Here is a 17975-nt window from a genome sequence, read left to right as displayed (position 1 = left end):
TGAGGTTGACCAACCATTTCCCACAAGTCAGTGAAGGGCAGTGGTCTGACCTGTGTTTTTCACACTGTGAAACGGTGACGGAAACCCCATTTGTTTCGTTGGAACTTTAATTAAAAGGCCAGCAGGCCATCAAACAATATTTCCTGTCTGGAGTGAAGCACTACACTTGGGTGAAACCCAAAAATATTACAGTCTGTTAAACTAATAAAAGTCCAAGTTTGGGTCTCTTGGGAACAGTACTCTTCTTGCCCCTCAGACATATAACATTTTCATCAGACTAAAACTTATTGTGCGCTTGTTTAAAGAAGACAATTTATGGCAGAGAAAAGAGCCGATCAGTTACATCTGAAATCTCCTATAAAAATGGGTATATTTCCAACTTCCATTCTGTTTTCCATGAAGGCAATGAATAGGTTAATGTGTAGAGCACGAACCAGAGAGAAAGTTAAACTAGGGGAAAAAGAGCTAATCTCGTGATGAGAACAGCTATGGCAGAATGGCAGACGGCGTGCTTGGTGAAGGTCAGTATATAAGGGATGCTGTTACACCAACAATCAAAGGGGATTAAACAGAGACTGCTGTGATGAATAAACCACAGACAGACTCAGAGCTTTTCCTTGATAACTTGTAATTAAATACTTCCACCATGAGAAAAAACCATATCCATATACAGTGTGTGTGCATGAAAATATATTTGAGAATATGTTTAGTATGAGTTATGCTGAACTATTGACCAAACACCAAATGATAACCACCATGAAATATTAGTTGCCTTTGCTGCTATACTGATAGATCTTGCAATGCAGACTGTTGAAAGATAAAAAAAAAAGTATAATCATTGAAAGGAAAATAGACTGTTCACTTTGCTGTGGAAGTTGCACTTTGCAAGGGTGCATTCCCCAGAGCCTAGTGAATGAGGTGAAACGGTGCTGACTTCCATCATCCAATCATGTGCAGGCAAAAATGATGTATTTTCTTTTATTTTCTTGCATGTGATTGGGTATTCTTTGCAAAGTGAAATTTCTGTTGTAAAGTGCAGCTAGCTTCCTTTGCAAAGTTAACAGCTGAAAGTGTTTCCCTGTGCCTTTAACCTCCCTGGCGGTATGATTATTTCAGCTTTTTGGGCTGAAAGCGGTACCATTATTTTGCATGGAAACATGTAGTTTTTTTATTGTAGGCTGTAATATTTAGGAATAACTCACTGAAATCTGTCCGAACAAGAGTCTAGTAAACATCCCGGGTATGATAAAACTTGAAACACAAAATCATAAATTATAATTTAATAAATAATCATAAAAAATCATAATATAATATTAATACATTTAATTCAATAATATAATCAAACCAAAAACACTGAAATTTGAAATAGAGCGCCAAGTTCGCACATCGCTGAGCAAAGTCGCAAAATTGTTTTCAGTGTCTGATGATGAATTTCTCCACGAATCATTATCACTCAATTCTGCAAGTAGTTCTGATTTACTATCGCTGTTCTCTAGCTGATCTAAACCCGCTTTTGACCTAAAGGGACGCTTTTTGGATGCCATGGACTTTTCTAAGTTTCCAGGCAGAAAGAACAGACAAGATGCAGACAGGGCGCAGGACAAAGCAGTAGGGACAAAATATATGTGAAATGGGTTGAAACAGCAATGTTTTACTATGTAATATCGTTTTGAAAAAAAATGACATTTTAAAAAAATTTTCAAATTTCCCGCCGCCGGCGGCGCCCGTACGTCCCGACGTCACAGGGACCGGAACACAGAAGCCGGATGCCGGCATCAGCCGGAGGAGATGGCCGGAGACGCTGCAGGGGACACATCGCGGGAGCGAAGGACAAGGTAAGCTCTGCAGGGACTCCCTATGCAGCGCCGCATGGTAAGCCCGAGTGTAGCTCAGGGTTACCGCTTTTGATACTGAAACTCTACCCCGAGCTACACTCAGGAATACCGCCAGGGAGGTTAAGGAAGAATGGACTCCATCCACACATACGTGTCCTTAATTTATCCATTGTATGTATCAGTGGTGTCAAACCCAATTTAACCCCGCTGGCGGTATTCCCGAGTGTAGCTCGGGGTTAAATTTCAGTACCAGAAGCGGTAACCCAGAACTACACTCGGGAATACTCTGCAGCGCTTCCCCAGCGATCCCTGTATCACTTACCTTGTTCTGCTCTCCCGCGATGTCCCCCCTGCAGCATCCCCGGTCATGTCCTCCAGCCAATGCTAGCATCCGTCTTCTGGGTTCTGTTCCCTGCAAGCGTCGGGACGTACGGGGAACGGAACTGGTAGGAAATTCAAAAGTGTCAAAATGTGACATTCACTAAATACACTAAAATCACATAGTATAACATTACTGTATCAAACCATTTCACATACATTTTGTCCCGAGTGCTTTGTCCGGCGCCCTGCCTGCATTTTTACTGTTCTTTCTGCCTGGAAACTGAGAAACATCCATGGCGTCCAAAAAGCATCCATTTAGGTTAAAAGCAGTTTTAGACCGGCTAGAGAACAGCGATAGTAAATCAGAACCACTTGCAGAATTGAGTGATAATAATTCGTGGGGAAATTCGTCATCAGACACTGAAAAAGATTTTGCGGCTGAATTCAGCTATGTGTGAACTTGGCGCTCTATTTCAAATTTCAGTGTTTTTGGTTTGATTACATTATTGAATAAAATGTATTATTATTATATTGTTATTTTTTAAGATTATTTATTATATTATAATTTATGATTTCGTGTTTCAAATTTTATCATACCCGGGATGTTTACTAGACTCTTGTTCTGACAGATTCCAGTGAGTTATTCCTAAGAATTACAGGCCTACAATAAAAAAACAACAAATTTCCATTGAAAATAATGTTCCGCTTTGAGCACAGAAATACTGACATAATCAGACTGTTAGGGAGGCTACTCACAGGCAGCATCAGCATTATGGTTACAAAAATAGAACAGAAAAAAGCCACCTGTAATGGCACAAGTAATTTGTGTCAAAATACTATCTCCGACTCACTTATCATAGAAGTGTGGATTCATAAACCGAGAAATGCATAATAGACAATATGGTAGTGTGACAAGAGCAACACCACCCAAAGAAAAGAGGTTATTTAAAGATCCACGCGGAGTAATATAGGTTCAATAGTTACAGAGAATTCTTTATTTGATCACATAGATCGTGGGGAGGTTAAGCATAAGTACGGTGAACATATCAGACAGGTAAAATCATTTAAAAGCACTTGGCGTCCTCATATCTGGGTGATTTTGGCACATAGGGAACCATATAAGGCAATGGGATATTTTTTAGCTCTATGATCCTAGATTTCCATACAGTTCAAACTTGTATTTAGATTCGCCATATATTCTTCAGACGTATTCTTGATATAAGCCAGGATATGTAGAATAGCTTCCTGGTAAGTGGAAACTGGAACACAAAAATATATGATGATAGAAAAGCTTAAATAGCACATAGATCACACCATAGCTGCCCTATGCAGAGATAAATAGGTACTTATCTTTACCTTCTCAGTAACTTGGCTGTCATACCAGCAAGATAAATGTAGAGACTTCCTGGGTAACCACCCCAAGTGAAACAAAGTCCACAGTAACAGGTGATTCTAAAGATATATATAAAATTATATAGATCATAAACATCAAACAAAAACCCTGAATAGTAAGAAAAACTACAAAATAAAGGTATATATTACCATCAGTGAAGATCAAGAGGACTCACGTCGACTTGAAATAAGATCAGGTCCTTTATGCTTGTTCAGTAGTGCATATATAGGTGGGAAGCCAGGTAGTCTCAATACATAAATTTCAAAAAAGAGTATTATATATGTAGCAGGCACTGTATACCTGAATCTATATACCCAGTGAAGGGTTTCCAAAAATTGCTCAAACTGAGATTGTAAAGCGGTTCCTTAAGGATATAGCTATATCACAGCGTACAGCACATGTGTGACAAAAAATGTATATCTTCCTCAAAAGAGGATTTCCAAAAAATTCCCTGAAAAAACAGGAGTACTAAGCACATATAGTGTTCCCTGTCAACTCCATATAGGCTCTATGAGTCTAAACAGCAACTGCCGCTAACTAAGCAAAATAGCCAAAAATAACTTGCCACCGGTGGAAGGTATGCTCCTATTTAAAATTGCCATATGCGGACTGCTGTAATAGTAGCCTTATGGTAGTTTTCCAGAGCCACGTGCCTTCCTAGCATGGAGCTGAAACAACGCCGTTCCTTTCCTCCTCATGGGCACCGCACCCTATGAAGACGCCGAGCGTAGTGACGTCATTACGTTGACGCGTTTCGTCCGCCAGTCACCGCGGACTTCGTCAGAACTGGGAGGGGACTTCATTCCATTGCCTTATATAGTACACTAATTGCATACCGAAAAAAAATCTCCATGTCGCCCTCTTGTGTTGAAAAGATATCACTACATTAAAAAAATCCAAAGTGAGTTTAAAAAGACATATATTGACTGCTGGCAAACCAGGGAAGGCCATACTTAAATAGACAACACGTCCTTAAAGAGAGTAGAGGAAAGCATTATGGTTGCCCTCAAAGGGCTGGTTGTATCTGTAAGACTAGATGTCCACAGCACCCCCCCTTATACCGGATATCAAGAGCCCCCCGCCATCAGAAGTCAAGTGTCCCCCACTCTTCCTTACATCACAGAGCACCCCCTTATCTTGTTTGCAGGATCTGGTGAAGGAGTTCTGTCCTCCATTCTGCTGCCAACTGCTGTGACAAGGTGGAGGTGGAGACAAGGGGGATGCCACAGCTGCTGGTAAGACACGAGGGCAACATGAAATGGCCTGGCTGGCCTTGTGTTTGACCCATCCTATATATGTTCCAACTTGGAGACTTTCAAATACAGGATTTAAGATCACACTTTACAGTGAAGCCTTGGTTAGGCTTCCACACATTTATACTCACCGACCACTTTATTAGATACACCTTGCTAGTACCGGGTTGGACCCCCTTTTGCCTTCAGAACTGCCTTCATTCTTCGTGGCATAGATTCAAAAAGGTGTTGGAAACATTCCTCAGAGATTTTGGTCCATATTGACATGAGTTACTGTTGCCTTTCTATCATCTTGAACCAGTCTGCCCATTCTCCTCTGACCTTTGACATCAACAAGGCATTTCCATCCACACAACTGACACTCACTGGATATTTTATCTTTTTCGGACCATTCTCTGTAAACCTTAGAGATGGTTGTGCTTGAAAATCCCAGCAGATCAGCAGTTTTTCAACTCTGACCAGCTCGTCTGGCACCAACAGGGCTGCTGTTAGAAATCATGGGGCTCCATACAGCCAATCAGACAGGGCCCTTCTCCAAATAAGCACAGTTTACTATGCTTCAGTTATGAATAAACACAGTGAGTGAGCGGTACTGATCACTCATTGTGTTCAGTCAGGTAAGGAAGGGGCTGGTAAATGTGACATATTTACCGGACCTTTCCTCCGCTCTCCATCCTGAAGGATCCTATTGTGTGCTTGCAGCAGCCGGTGAGAAGAAGAGGAGGGAATCCGGCAGCACTGCAAGGGTGGGGGCACACTGGGGGGCCTGGGCAGCAGGTGGAAACAAAACATATGATGCAGAGGGAGGGTGATGGGTGTGGGATGGGGGACCTATTACTGGAACCGAACCCCAATATGGCTCTCTTTGCCGCAGCTTAAAGCCACCAGGAGGGAGAAGAGAAGAAGCCAGATTTCAGCTGCTGTAGAGAGCCATACAGGAAATCATTTCCAGTAATTTCCCCTCCCGCTATGACGATCACCCTCCCTGCCCACATTCAATTCACCCAGCTGCCTGGACCCCCTTGCAGGCCTGAGCCTCGTACAGGAGGACTGGTGGTACACCCTTATCCACGGCCCTGGGCACCAACAACCCTGCCACATTCAAAGTCACTTAAATCCCCTTTCTTCCCCATTCTTATGCTCGGTTTGAATTTCAGCAAGTTGTCTTCACCACATCTAGATGCCTAAATGCATTGAGTTGCTACCATGTGATTGGCTGATTAGCAATTTGTGTTACCAAGCAATTAGACAGATGTACCTAATTAAGTGAGTGTATTTGCAAATAAGTGCAACTAAGGCTACGTTCACACTAGCGTTGTGTGCAGGCGGCAGAGAGGCGTTTGGGAAGCGTTTTTACCGCTTCCCAAACGCCTCTGCCAATTCTGCACATTAGAGCACATGGTGCTGTTCTAACGGGAGCGTTTGCGTCGCGGCAAAAAGGACGCCTCTGGTTGAGTCAGGAGGCGTTGAAGCCTTCTATTCTCGTCTATGGTGCCGCTCCGCAAATGCCCGGCGTTTGCGGTGCGGTTGCAACGCGGTTGCAGGGCGTTTGCGGAGCGGTACACCACTCAAACTGCATTATAGGCGTTTGTGGGGCGTTAGTAACGCTCGGAAAACGCCTAGCAACTGCCGCTAAACCATGCATGCGGCGCTTGTGGAGCGTTTGCCAAGCATTAAAAAACGCCCCACAAACGCCGGACCAACGCTTGCCAAACGCTATAAACAGCCAAGTGTGAACGAGCCCTAAAACCTCTGTTTTTAATGTAAATTGTTGAGAGTGTCATTTTTGTTTCTTTTGCAAGTCAGCTGGTAAGTGTGCTGGGAAATCTTCTGCTTGTATTGGACATCCAGCATGTCTACCTTTATCCATTTCTATTATATGGGAGTATAGGGAGACTAGTAGTTTACAAAAAAAGACAACGCTGTTTATTGCTTCCCATACAACTCGTAGGAAGTGACAAGCACATGGCACTTCTAACAAGATCAGGCATGTTCTATATTTTATGAAAGTGTTCTCAGCATTAAAAAAAAAAAAAAAAAAAGAAAGAAAATGAATGCATCCACCAGGACTAGAGATGAGCGAATTATTCAAAAATTCGATTCGGCTGATTCGGCGAATTCGCGGAATAAATTCGATTCGAGTCGAATATATTCGCTGCGAATTTAACTTATAAAAAGGGTGTTTCTAGGCTTCAGAGAGCCTTTATATTAGTGCAGAACAATGTACCTTTAATTTAAATGCCCTTGGAGTCTGCTGGGGAAGAGAAATATTACTGACAGTCAGTATGACATGCAGATGAGTGTCGTCGATCTTAGAATCACCGCACACTTCACTCATTTGGGCAGTCACGGGGCCAAAACCAGAGTGTGGAGCCACAGTGTGGCGGTGGAGGCAGCAGCAATGGGAGGCCATACAGCACCCTATGACAAAATGGAACCCACCAGCAGTGTGAGGAGACCTGAAAGTGGCACATGGCAGAGTGTGGCGATGGAGACAGCAGCAATGGGAGGCCGTACAGGGACCCATGACACACTCTGGACGTGGCAGCAGCATGAGGAGGCGGTACAGGGGCCCATGACAGATTACGGGCCTGGCAGCAGCATTAGGAGTCGGTACGGGGGCCCATGGCAGATTACGGGCCTGGCAGCAGCAATGGGAGGCCGTACAGGGACCCATGACACACTCTGGACCTGGCAGCAGCATGAGGAGGCGGTACAAGGGCCCATGACAGATTACGGACCTGGCAGCAGCATGAGGAGTCGGTACGGGGGCCCATGGCAGATTACGGGCCTGGCAGCAGCAATGGGAGGCCCGAAATCTGCCAGCACCCTATGACAAAATGGAACCCACCAGCAGTGTGAGGAGACCTGAAAGTGGCACATGGCAGAGTGTGGCGATGGAGACAGCAGCAATGGGAGGCCGTAAAGGAACCCATGACACACTCTGGACCTGGCAGCAGCATGAGGAGGCGGTACAGGGGCCCATGACAGATTACGGGCCTGGCAGCAGCATGAGGAGTCGGTACGGGGGCCCATGGCAGATTACGGGCCTGGCAGCAGCAATGGGAGGCCCGTAATCTGCAAGCACCCTATGACAAAATGGAACCCTCCTGCAGTGTGAGGAGACCTGAAAGTGGCACATGGCAGAGTGTGGCGATGGAGACAGCAGCAATGGGAGGCCGTACAGGGACCCATGACACACTCTGGACCTGGCAGCAGCATGAGGAGGCGGTACAGGGGCCCATGACAGATTACGGGCCTGGCAGCAGCATGAGGAGTCGGTACGGGGGCCCATGGCAGATTACGGGCCTGGCAGCAGCAATGGGAGGCCATACAGCACCCCATGACAAAATGGAACCCACCAGCAGTGTGAGGAGACCTGAAAGTGGCACATGGCAGAGTGTGGCGATGGAGACAGCAGCAATGAGAGGCCGTACAGGGACCCATGACACACTCTGGACCTGGCAGCAGCATGAGGAGGCGGTACAGGGGCCCATGACAGATTACGGGCCTGGCAGCAGCATGAGGAGTCGGTACGGGGGCCCATGGCAGATTACGGGCCTGGCAGCAGCAATGGGAGGCCGCACAGGGACCCATGACACACTCTGGACCTGGCAGCAGCATGAGGAGGCGGTACAGGGGCCCATGACAGATTACGGGCCTGGCAGCAGCATGAGGAGTCGGTACGGGGGCCCATGGCAGATTACGGGCCTGGCAGCAGCAAGAGGAGGCCCATAATCTGCCAGCACCCTATGACAAAATGGAACCCACCAGCAGTGTGAGGAGACCTGAAAATGGCACATGGCAGAGTGTGGCGATGGAGACAGCAGCAATGGGAGGCAGTACAGGGACCCATGACACACTCTGGACCTGGCAGCAGCATGAGGAGGCGGTACAGGGGCACATGACAGATTACGGGCCTGGCAGCAGCATGAGGAGTCGATACGGGGGCCCATGGCAGATTACGGGCCTGGCAGCAGCAATGGGAGGCCATACAGCACCCTATGACAAATGGAACCCACCAGCAGTGTGAGGAGACCTGAAAGTGGCACATGGCAGAGTGTGGCGATGGAGACAGCAGCAATGGGAGGCCGTACAGGGACCCATGACACACTCTGGACCTGGCAGCAGCATGAGGAGGCGGTACAGGGGCCCATGACAGATTACGGGCCTGGCAGCAGCATGAGGAGTCGGTACGGGGGCCCATGGCAGATTACGGGCCTGGCAGCAGCAATGGGAGGCCCGTAATCTGCCAGCACCCTATGACAAAATGGAACCCACCAGCAGTGTGAGGAGACCTGAAAGTGGCACATGGCAGAGTGTGGCGATGGAGACAGCAGCAATGGGAGGCCGTACAGGGACCCATGACACACTCTGGACCTGGCAGCAGCATGAGGAGGCGGTACAGGGGCCCATGACAGATTACGGGCCTGGCAGCAGCATGAGGAGTCGGTACGGGGGCCCATGGCAGATTACGGGCCTGGCAGCAGCAATGGGAGGCCATACAGCACCCTATGACAAAATGGAACCCACCAGCAGTGTGAGGAGACCTGAAAGTGGCACATGGCAGAGTGTGGCGATGGAGACAGCAGCAATGGGAGGCCGTACAGAGACCCATGACACACTCTGGACCTGGCAGCAGCATGAGGAGGCGGTGCAGGGGCCCATGACAGATTACGGGCCTGGCAGCAGCATGAGGAGTCGGTACGGGGGCCCATGGCAGATTACGGGCCTGGCAGCAGCAATGGGAGGCCCGTAATCTGCCAGCACCCTATGACAAAATGGAACCCTCCTGCAGTGTGAGGAGACCTGAAAGTGGCACATGGCAGAGTGTGGCGATGGAGACAGCAGCAATGGGAGACCGTACAGGGACCCATGACACACTCTGGACCTGGCAGCAGCATGAGGAGGCGGTACAGGGGCCCATGACAGATTACGGGCCTGGCAGCATCATGAGGAGTCGGTACGGGGGCCCATGGCAGATTACGGGCCTGGCAGCAGCAATGGGAGGCCATACAGCACCCTAAGACAAAATGGAACCCACCAGCAGTGTGAGGAGACCTGAAAGTGGCACATGGCAGAGTGTGGCGATGGAGACAGCAGCAATGAGAGGCCGTACAGGGACCCATGACACACTCTGGACCTGGCAGCAGCATGAGGAGGCGGTACAGGGGCCCATGACAGATTACGGGCCTGGCAGCAGCATGAGGAGTCGGTACGGGGGCCCATGGCAGATTACGGGCTTGGCAGCAGCAATGGGAGGCCGCACAGGGACCCATGACACACTCTGGACCTGGCAGCAGCATGAGGAGGCGGTACAGGGGCCCATGACAGATTACGGGCCTGGCAGCAGCATGAGGAGTCGGTACGGGGGCCCATGGCAGATTACGGGCCTGGCAGCAGCAATGGGAGGCCCGTAATCTGCCAGCACCCTTTGACAAAATGGAACCCACCAGCAGTGTGAGGAGACCTGAAAGTGGCACATGGCAGAGTGTGGCGATGGAGACAGCAGCAATGGGAGGCCGTACAGAGACCCATGACACACTCTGGACCTGGCAGCAGCATGAGGAGGCGGTGCAGGGGCCCATGACAGATTACGGGCCTGGCAGCAGCATGAGGAGTCGGTACGGGGGCCCATGGCAGATTACGGGCCTGGCAGCAGCAATGGGAGGCCGTACAGGGACCCATGACACACTCTGGACCTGGCAGATGCATGAGGAGGCGGTACAGGGGCCCATGACAGATTACGGGCCTGGCAGCAGTATGAGGAGTCGGTACGAGGGCCCATGGCAGATTACGGCTGTGGCAGCAGCAATGGGAGGCCCGTAATCTGCCAGAACCCTATGACAAAATGGAACCCACCAGCAGTGTGAGGAGACCTGAAAGTGGCACATGGCAGAGTGTGGCGATGGAGACAGCAGCAATGGGAGGCCGTACAGGGACCCATGACACACTCTGGACCTGGCAGCAGCATGAGGAGGCGGTAAAGGGGCCCATGACAGATTATGGGCCTGGCAGCAGCATGAGGAGTCGGTACGGGGGCCCATGGCAGATTACGGGCCTGGCAGCAGCAATGGGAGGCCCATAATCTGCCAGCACCCTATGACAAAATGGAACCCACCAGCAGTGTGAGGAGACCTGAAAGTGGCACATGGCAGAGTGTGGCGATGGAGACAGCAGCAATGGGAGGCTGTACAGGGACCCATGACACACTCTGGACCTGGCAGCAGCATGAGGAGGCGGTACAGGGGCCCATGACAGATTACGGGCCTGGCAGCAGCATGAGGAGTCGGTACGGGGGCCCATGGCAGATTACGGGCCTGGCAGCAGCAATGGGAGGCTGTACAGGGACCCATGACACACTCTGGACCTGGCAGCAGCATGAGGAGGCGGTACAGGGGCCCATGACAGATTACGGGCCTGGCAGCAGCATGAGGAGTCGGTACGGGGGCCCATGGCAGATTACGGGCCTGGCAGCAGCAATGGGAGGCCCGTAATCTGCCAGCACCCTATGACAAAATGGAACCCACCAGCAGTGTGAGGAGACCTGAAAGTGGCACATGGCAGAGTGTGGCGATGGAGACAGCAGCAATGGGAGGCCGTACAGGGACCCATGACACACTCTGGACCTGGCAGCAGCATGAGGAGGCGGTACAGGGGCCCATGACAGATTACGGGCCTGGCAGCAGCATGAGGAGTCGATACGGGGGCCCATGGCAGATTACGGGCCTGGCAGCAGCAATGGGAGGCCATACAGCACCCTATGACAAAATGGAACCCACCAGCAGTGTGAGGAGACCTGAAAGTGGCACATGGCAGAGTGTGGCGATGGAGACAGCAGCAATGGGAGGCCGTACAGGGACCCATGACACACTCTGGACCTGGCAGCAGCATGAGGAGGCGGTACAGGGGCCCATGACAGATTACGGGCCTGGCAGCAGCATGAGGAGTTGGTACGGGGGCCCATGGCAGATTACGGGCCTGGCAGCAGCAATGGGAGGCCGTACAGGGACCCATGACACACTCTGGACCTGGCAGCAGCATGAGGAGGCAGTACAGGGGCCCATGACAGATTACGGGCCTGGCAGCAGCATGAGGAGTCGGTACGGGGGCCCATGGCAGATTACGGGCCTGGCAGCAGCAATGGGAGGCCCGTAATCTGCCAGCACCCTATGACAAAATGGAACCCACCAGCAGTGTGAGGAGACCTGAAAGTGGCACATGGCAGAGTGTGGCGATGGAGACAGCAGCAATGGGAGGCCGTACAGGGACCCATGACACACTCTGGACCTGGCAGCAGCATGAGGAGGCGGTACAGGGGCCCATGACAGATTTCGGGCCTGGCAGCAGCATGAGAAGTCGGTACGGGGGCCCATGGCAGATTACGGGCCTGGCAGCAGCAATGGGAGGCCATACAGCACCCTATGACAAAATGGAACCCACCAGCAGTGTGAGGAGACCTGAAAGTGGCACATGGCAGAGTGTGGCGATGGAGACAGCAGCAATGGGAGGCCGTACAGGGACCCATGACACACTCTGGACCTGGCAGCAGCATGAGGAGGCGGTAAAGGGGCCCATGACAGATTACGGGCCTGGCAGCAGCATGAGGAGTCGGTACGGGGGCCCATGGCAGATTACAGGCCTGGCAGCAGCAATGGGAGGCCGTACAGGGACCCATGACACACTCTGGACCTGGCAGCAGCATGAGGAGGCGGTACAGGGGCCCATGACAGATTACGGGCCTGGCAGCAGCATGAGGAGTCGGTACGGGGGCCCATGGCAGATTACGGGCCTGGCAGCAGCAATGGGAGGCCCGTAATCTGCCAGCACCCTATGACAAAATGGAACCCACCAGCAGTGTGAGGAGACCTGAAAGTGGCACATGGCAGAGTGTGGCGATGGAGACAGCAGCAATGGGAGGCCGTACAGGGACCCATGACACACTCTGGACCTGGCAGCAGCATGAGGAGGCGGTACACGGGCCCATAACAGATTACGGGCCTGGCAGCAGCATGAGGAGTCGGTACGGGGGCCCATGGCAGATTACGGGCCTGGCAGCAGCAATGGGAGGCCCGTAATCTGCCAGCACCCTATGACAAAATGGAACCCACCAGCAGTGTGAGGAGACCTGAAAGTGGCACATGGCAGAGTGTGGCGATGGAGACAGCAGCAATGGGAGGCCGTACAGGGACCCATGACACACTCTGGACCTGGCAGCAGCATGAGGAGGCGGTACAGGGGCCCATGACAGATTACGGGCCTGGCAGCAGCATGAGGAGTCGGTACGGGGGCCCATGGCAGATTACGGGCCTGGCAGCAGCAATGATAGGCCATACAGCACCCTATGACAAAATGGAACCCACTAGCAGTGTGAGGAGACCTGAAAGTGGCACATGGCAGAGTGTGGCGATGGAGACAGCAGCAATGGGAGGCCGTACAGGGACCCATGACACACTCTGGACCTGGCAGCAGCATGAGGAGGCGGTACAGGGGCCCATGACAGATTACGGGCCTGGCAGCAGCATGAGGAGTCGGTACGGGGGCCCATGGCAGATTACTGGCCTGGCAGCAGCAATGGGAGGCCGTACAGGGACCCATGATACACTCTGGACCTGGCAGCAGCATGAGGAGGCGGTACAGGGGCCCATGACAGACTACGGGCCTGGCAGCAGCATGAGGAGTCGGTACGGGGGCCCATGGCAGATTACGGGCCTGGCAGCAGCAATGGGAGGCCCGTAATCTGCCAGCACCCTATGACAAAATGGAACCCACCAGCAGTGTGAGGAGACCTGAAAGTGGCACATGGCAGAGTGTGGCGATGGAGACAGCAGCAATGGGAGGCCGTACAGGGACCCATGACACACTCTGGACCTGGCAGCAGCATGAGGAGGCGGTACAGGGGCCCATGACAGATTACGGGCCTGGCAGCAGCATGAGGAGTCGGTACGGGGGCCCATGGCAGATTACGGGCCTGGCAGCAGCAATGGGAGGCCCGTAATCTGCCAGCACCCTATGACAAAATGGAACCCACCAGCAGTGTGAGGAGACCTGAAAGTGGCACATGGCATTGTGTGGCGATGGAGACAGCAGCAATGGGAGGCCGTACAGGGACCCATGACACACTCTGGACCTGGCAGCAGCATGAGGAGGCGGTACAGGGGCCCATGACAGATTACGGGCCTGGCAGCAGCATGAGGAGTCGGTACGGGGGCCCATGGCAGATTACGGGCCTGGCAGCAGCAATGGGAGGCCCGTAATCTGCCAGCACCTTATGACAAAATGGAACCCACCAGCAGTGTGAGGAGACCTGAAAGTGGCACATGGCAGAGTGAGGCGATGGAGACAGCAGCAATGGGAGGCCGTACAGGGACCCATGACACACTCTGGACCTGGCAGCAGCATGAGGAGGCGGTACAGGGGCCCATGACAGACTACGGGCCTGGCAGCAGCATGAGGAGTCGGTACGGGGGCCCATGGCAGATTACGGGCCTGGCAGCAGCAATGGGAGGCCGTACAGGGACCCATGACACACTCTGGACCTGGCAGCAGCATGAGGAGGCAGTACAGGGGCCCATGACAGATTACGGGCCTGGCAGCAGCATGAGGAGTTGGTACGGGGGCCCATGGCAGATTACGGGCCTGGCAGCAGCAATGGGAGGCCCGTAATCTGCCAGCACCCTATGACAAAATGGAACCCACCAGCAGTGTGAGGAGACCTGAAAGTGGCACATGGCAGAGTGTGGCGATGGAGACAGCAGCAATGGGAGGCCGTACAGGGACCCATGACACACTCTGGACCTGGCAGCAGCATGAGGAGGCGGTACAGGGGCCCATGACAGATTACGGGCCTGGCAGCAGCATGAGGAGTCGGTACGGGGGCCCATGGCAGATTACGGGCCTGGCAGCAGCAATGGGAGGCCCGTAATCTGCCAGCACCCTATGACAAAATGGAACCCACCAGCAGTGTGAGGAGACCTGAAAGTGGCACATGGCAGAGTGTGGCGATGGAGACAGCAGCAATGGGAGGCCGTACAGGGACCCATGACACACTCTGGACCTGGCAGCAGCATGAGGAGGCGGTACAGGGGCCCATGACAGATTACGGGCCTGGCAGCAGCATGAGGAGTCGGTACGGGGGCCCATGGCAGATTACGGGCCTGGCAGCAGCAATGGGAGGCCCGTAATCTGCCAGCACCTTATGACAAAATGGAACCCACCAGCAGTGTGAGGAGACCTGAAAGTGGCACATGGCAGAGTGTGGCGATGGAGACTGCAGCAATGGGAGGCCGTACAGGGACCCATGACACACTCTGGACCTGGCAGCAGCATGAGGAGGCGGTACAGGGGCCCATGACAGATTACGGGCCTGGCAGCAGCATGAGGAGTCGGTACGGGGGCCCATGGCAGATTACGGGCCTGGCAGCAGCAATGGGAGGCCGTACAGGGACCCATGACACACTCTGGACCTGGCAGCAGCATGAGGAGGCGGTACAGGGGCCCATGACAGATTACGGGCCTGGCAGCAGCATGAGGAGTCGGTACGGGGGCCCATGGCAGATTACGGGCCTGGCAGCAGCAATGGGAGGCCCGTAATCTGCCAGCACCCTATGACAAAATGGAACCCACCAGCAGTGTGAGGAGACCTGAAAGTGGCACATGGCAGAGTGTGGCGATGGAGACAGCAGCAATGGGAGGCCGTACAGGGACCCATGACACACTCTGGACCTGGCAGCAGCATGAGGAGGCGGTACAGGGGCCCATGACAGATTACGGGCCTGGCAGCAGCATGAGGAGTCGGTACGGGGGTCCATGGCAGATTACGGGCCTGGCAGCAGCAATGGGAGGCCGTACAGGGACCCATGACACACTCTGGACCTGGCAGCAGCATGAGGAGGCGGTACAGGGCCCATGACAGATTACGGGCCTGGCAGCAGCATGAGGAGTCGGTACGGGGGCCCATGGCAGATTACGGGCCTGGCAGCAGCAATGGGAGGCCCGTAATCTGCCAGCACCCTATGACAAAATGGAACCCACCAGCAGTGTGAGGAGACCTGAAAGTGGCACATGGCAGAGTGTGGCGATGGAGACAGCAGCAATGGGAGGCCGTACAGGGACCCATGACACACTCTGGACCTGGCAGCAGCATGAGGAGGCGGTACAGGGGCCCATGACAGATTACGGGCCTGGCAGCAGCATGAGGAGTCGGTACGGGGGCCCATGGCAGATTACGGGCCTGGCAGCAGCAATGGGAGGCCCGTAATCTGCCAGCACCCTATGACAAAATGGAACCCACCAGCAGTGTGAGGAGACCTGAAAGTGGCACATGGCAGAGTGTGGCGATGGAGACAGCAGCAATGGGAGGCCGTACAGGGACCCATGACACACTCTGGACCTGGCAGCAGCATGAGGAGGCGGTAAAGGGGCCCATGACAGATTACGGGCCTGGCAGCAGCATGAGGAGTCGGTACGGGGGCCCATGGCAGATTACGGGCCTGGCAGCAGCAATGGGAGGCCGTACAGGGACCCATGACACACTCTGGACCTGGCAGCAGCATGAGGAGGCGGTACAGGGTCCCATGACAGATTACGGGCCTGGCAGCAGCATGAGGAGTCGGTACGGGGGCCCATGGCAGATTATGGTCCTGGCAGCAGCAATGGGAGGCCCGTAATCTGCCAGCACCCTATGACAAAATGGAACCCACCAGCAGTGTGAGGAGACCTGAAAGTGGCACATGGCAGAGTGTGGCGATGGAGACAGCAGCAATGGGAGGCCGTACAGGGACCCATGACACACTCTGGACCTGGCAGCAGCATGAGGAGGCGGTAAAGGGGCCCATGACAGATTACGGGCCTGGCAGCAGCATGAGGAGTCGGTACGGGGGCCCATGGCAGATTACGGGCCTGGCAGCAGCAATGGGAGGCCGTACAGGGACCCATGACACACTCTGGACCTGGCAGCAGCATGAGGAGGCGGTACAGGGGCCCATGACAGATTACGGGCCTGGCAGCAGCATGAGGAGTCGGTACGGGGGCCCATGGCAGATTATGGTCCTGGCAGCAGCAATGGGAGGCCCATAATCTGCCAGCACCCTATGACAAAATGGAACCCACCAGCAGTGTGAGGAGACCTGAAAGTGGCACATGGCAGAGTGTGGCGACGGAGACAGCAGCAATGGGAGGCCGTACAGGGACCCATGACACACTCTGGACCTGGCAGCAGCATGAGGAGGCGGTACAGGGGCCCATGACAGATTACGGGCCTGGCAGCAGCATGAGGAGTCGGTACGGGGGCCCATGGCAGATTACGGGCCTGGCAGCAGCAATGGGAGGCCCGTAATCTGCCAGCACCCTATGACAAAATGGAACCCACCAGCAGTGTGAGGAGACCTGAAAGTGGCACATGGCAGAGTGTGGCGATGGAGACAGCAGCAATGGGAGGCCGTACAGGGACCCATGACACACTCTGGACCTGGCAGCAGCATGAGGAGGCGGTACAGGGGCCCATGACAGATTACGGGCCTGGCAGCAGCATGAGGAGTCGGTACGGGGGTCCATGGCAGATTACGGGCCTGGCAGCAGCAATGGGAGGCCGTACAGGGACCCATGACACACTCTGGACCTGGCAGCAGCATGAGGAGGCGGTACAGGGCCCATGACAGATTACGGGCCTGGCAGCAGCATGAGGAGTCGGTACGGGGGCCCATGGCAGATTACGGGCCTGGCAGCAGCAATGGGAGGCCCGTAATCTGCCAGCACCCTATGACAAAATGGAACCCACCAGCAGTGTGAGGAGACCTGAAAGTGGCACATGGCAGAGTGTGGCGATGGAGACAGCAGCAATGGGAGGCCGTACAGGGACCCATGACACACTCTGGACCTGGCAGCAGCATGAGGAGGCGGTACAGGGTCCCATGACAGATTACGGGCCTGGCAGCAGCATGAGGAGTCGGTACGGGGGCCCATGGCAGATTATGGTCCTGGCAGCAGCAATGGGAGGCCCATAATCTGCCAGCACCCTATGACAAAATGGAACCCACCAGCAGTGTGAGGAGACCTGAAAGTGGCACATGGCAGAGTGTGGCGACGGAGACAGCAGCAATGGGAGGCCGTACAGGGACCCATGACACACTCTGGACCTGGCAGCAGCATGAGGAGGCGGTACAGGGGCCCATG

General features: G+C 53.5%; 1 long non-coding RNA gene across 1 annotated transcript; it reads right to left on the bottom strand.

The window, feature by feature from the left end:
- Positions 1-3128: 3128 nt before the first annotated feature.
- Positions 3129-3610, bottom strand: LOC149446049 (uncharacterized). Its single transcript, XR_016306272.1, has 2 exons — positions 3513-3610; positions 3129-3415 (listed from the first exon to the last, which is right to left on the bottom strand). It is a non-coding gene; the product is annotated as an uncharacterized LOC149446049 (long non-coding RNA).
- Positions 3611-17975: the final 14365 nt, after the last annotated feature.

Source organism: Staurois parvus, unplaced genomic scaffold (assembly GCF_062004578.1).
Source record: "Staurois parvus isolate SC_StPar_1 unplaced genomic scaffold, SC_StPar_1.0 ptg000698l, whole genome shotgun sequence".
Lineage (NCBI taxonomy): Eukaryota > Metazoa > Chordata > Amphibia > Anura > Ranidae > Staurois > Staurois parvus.
Note: the sequence above shows the minus strand (reverse complement) of the source record. Positions and strands in the feature narration are given on the sequence as shown.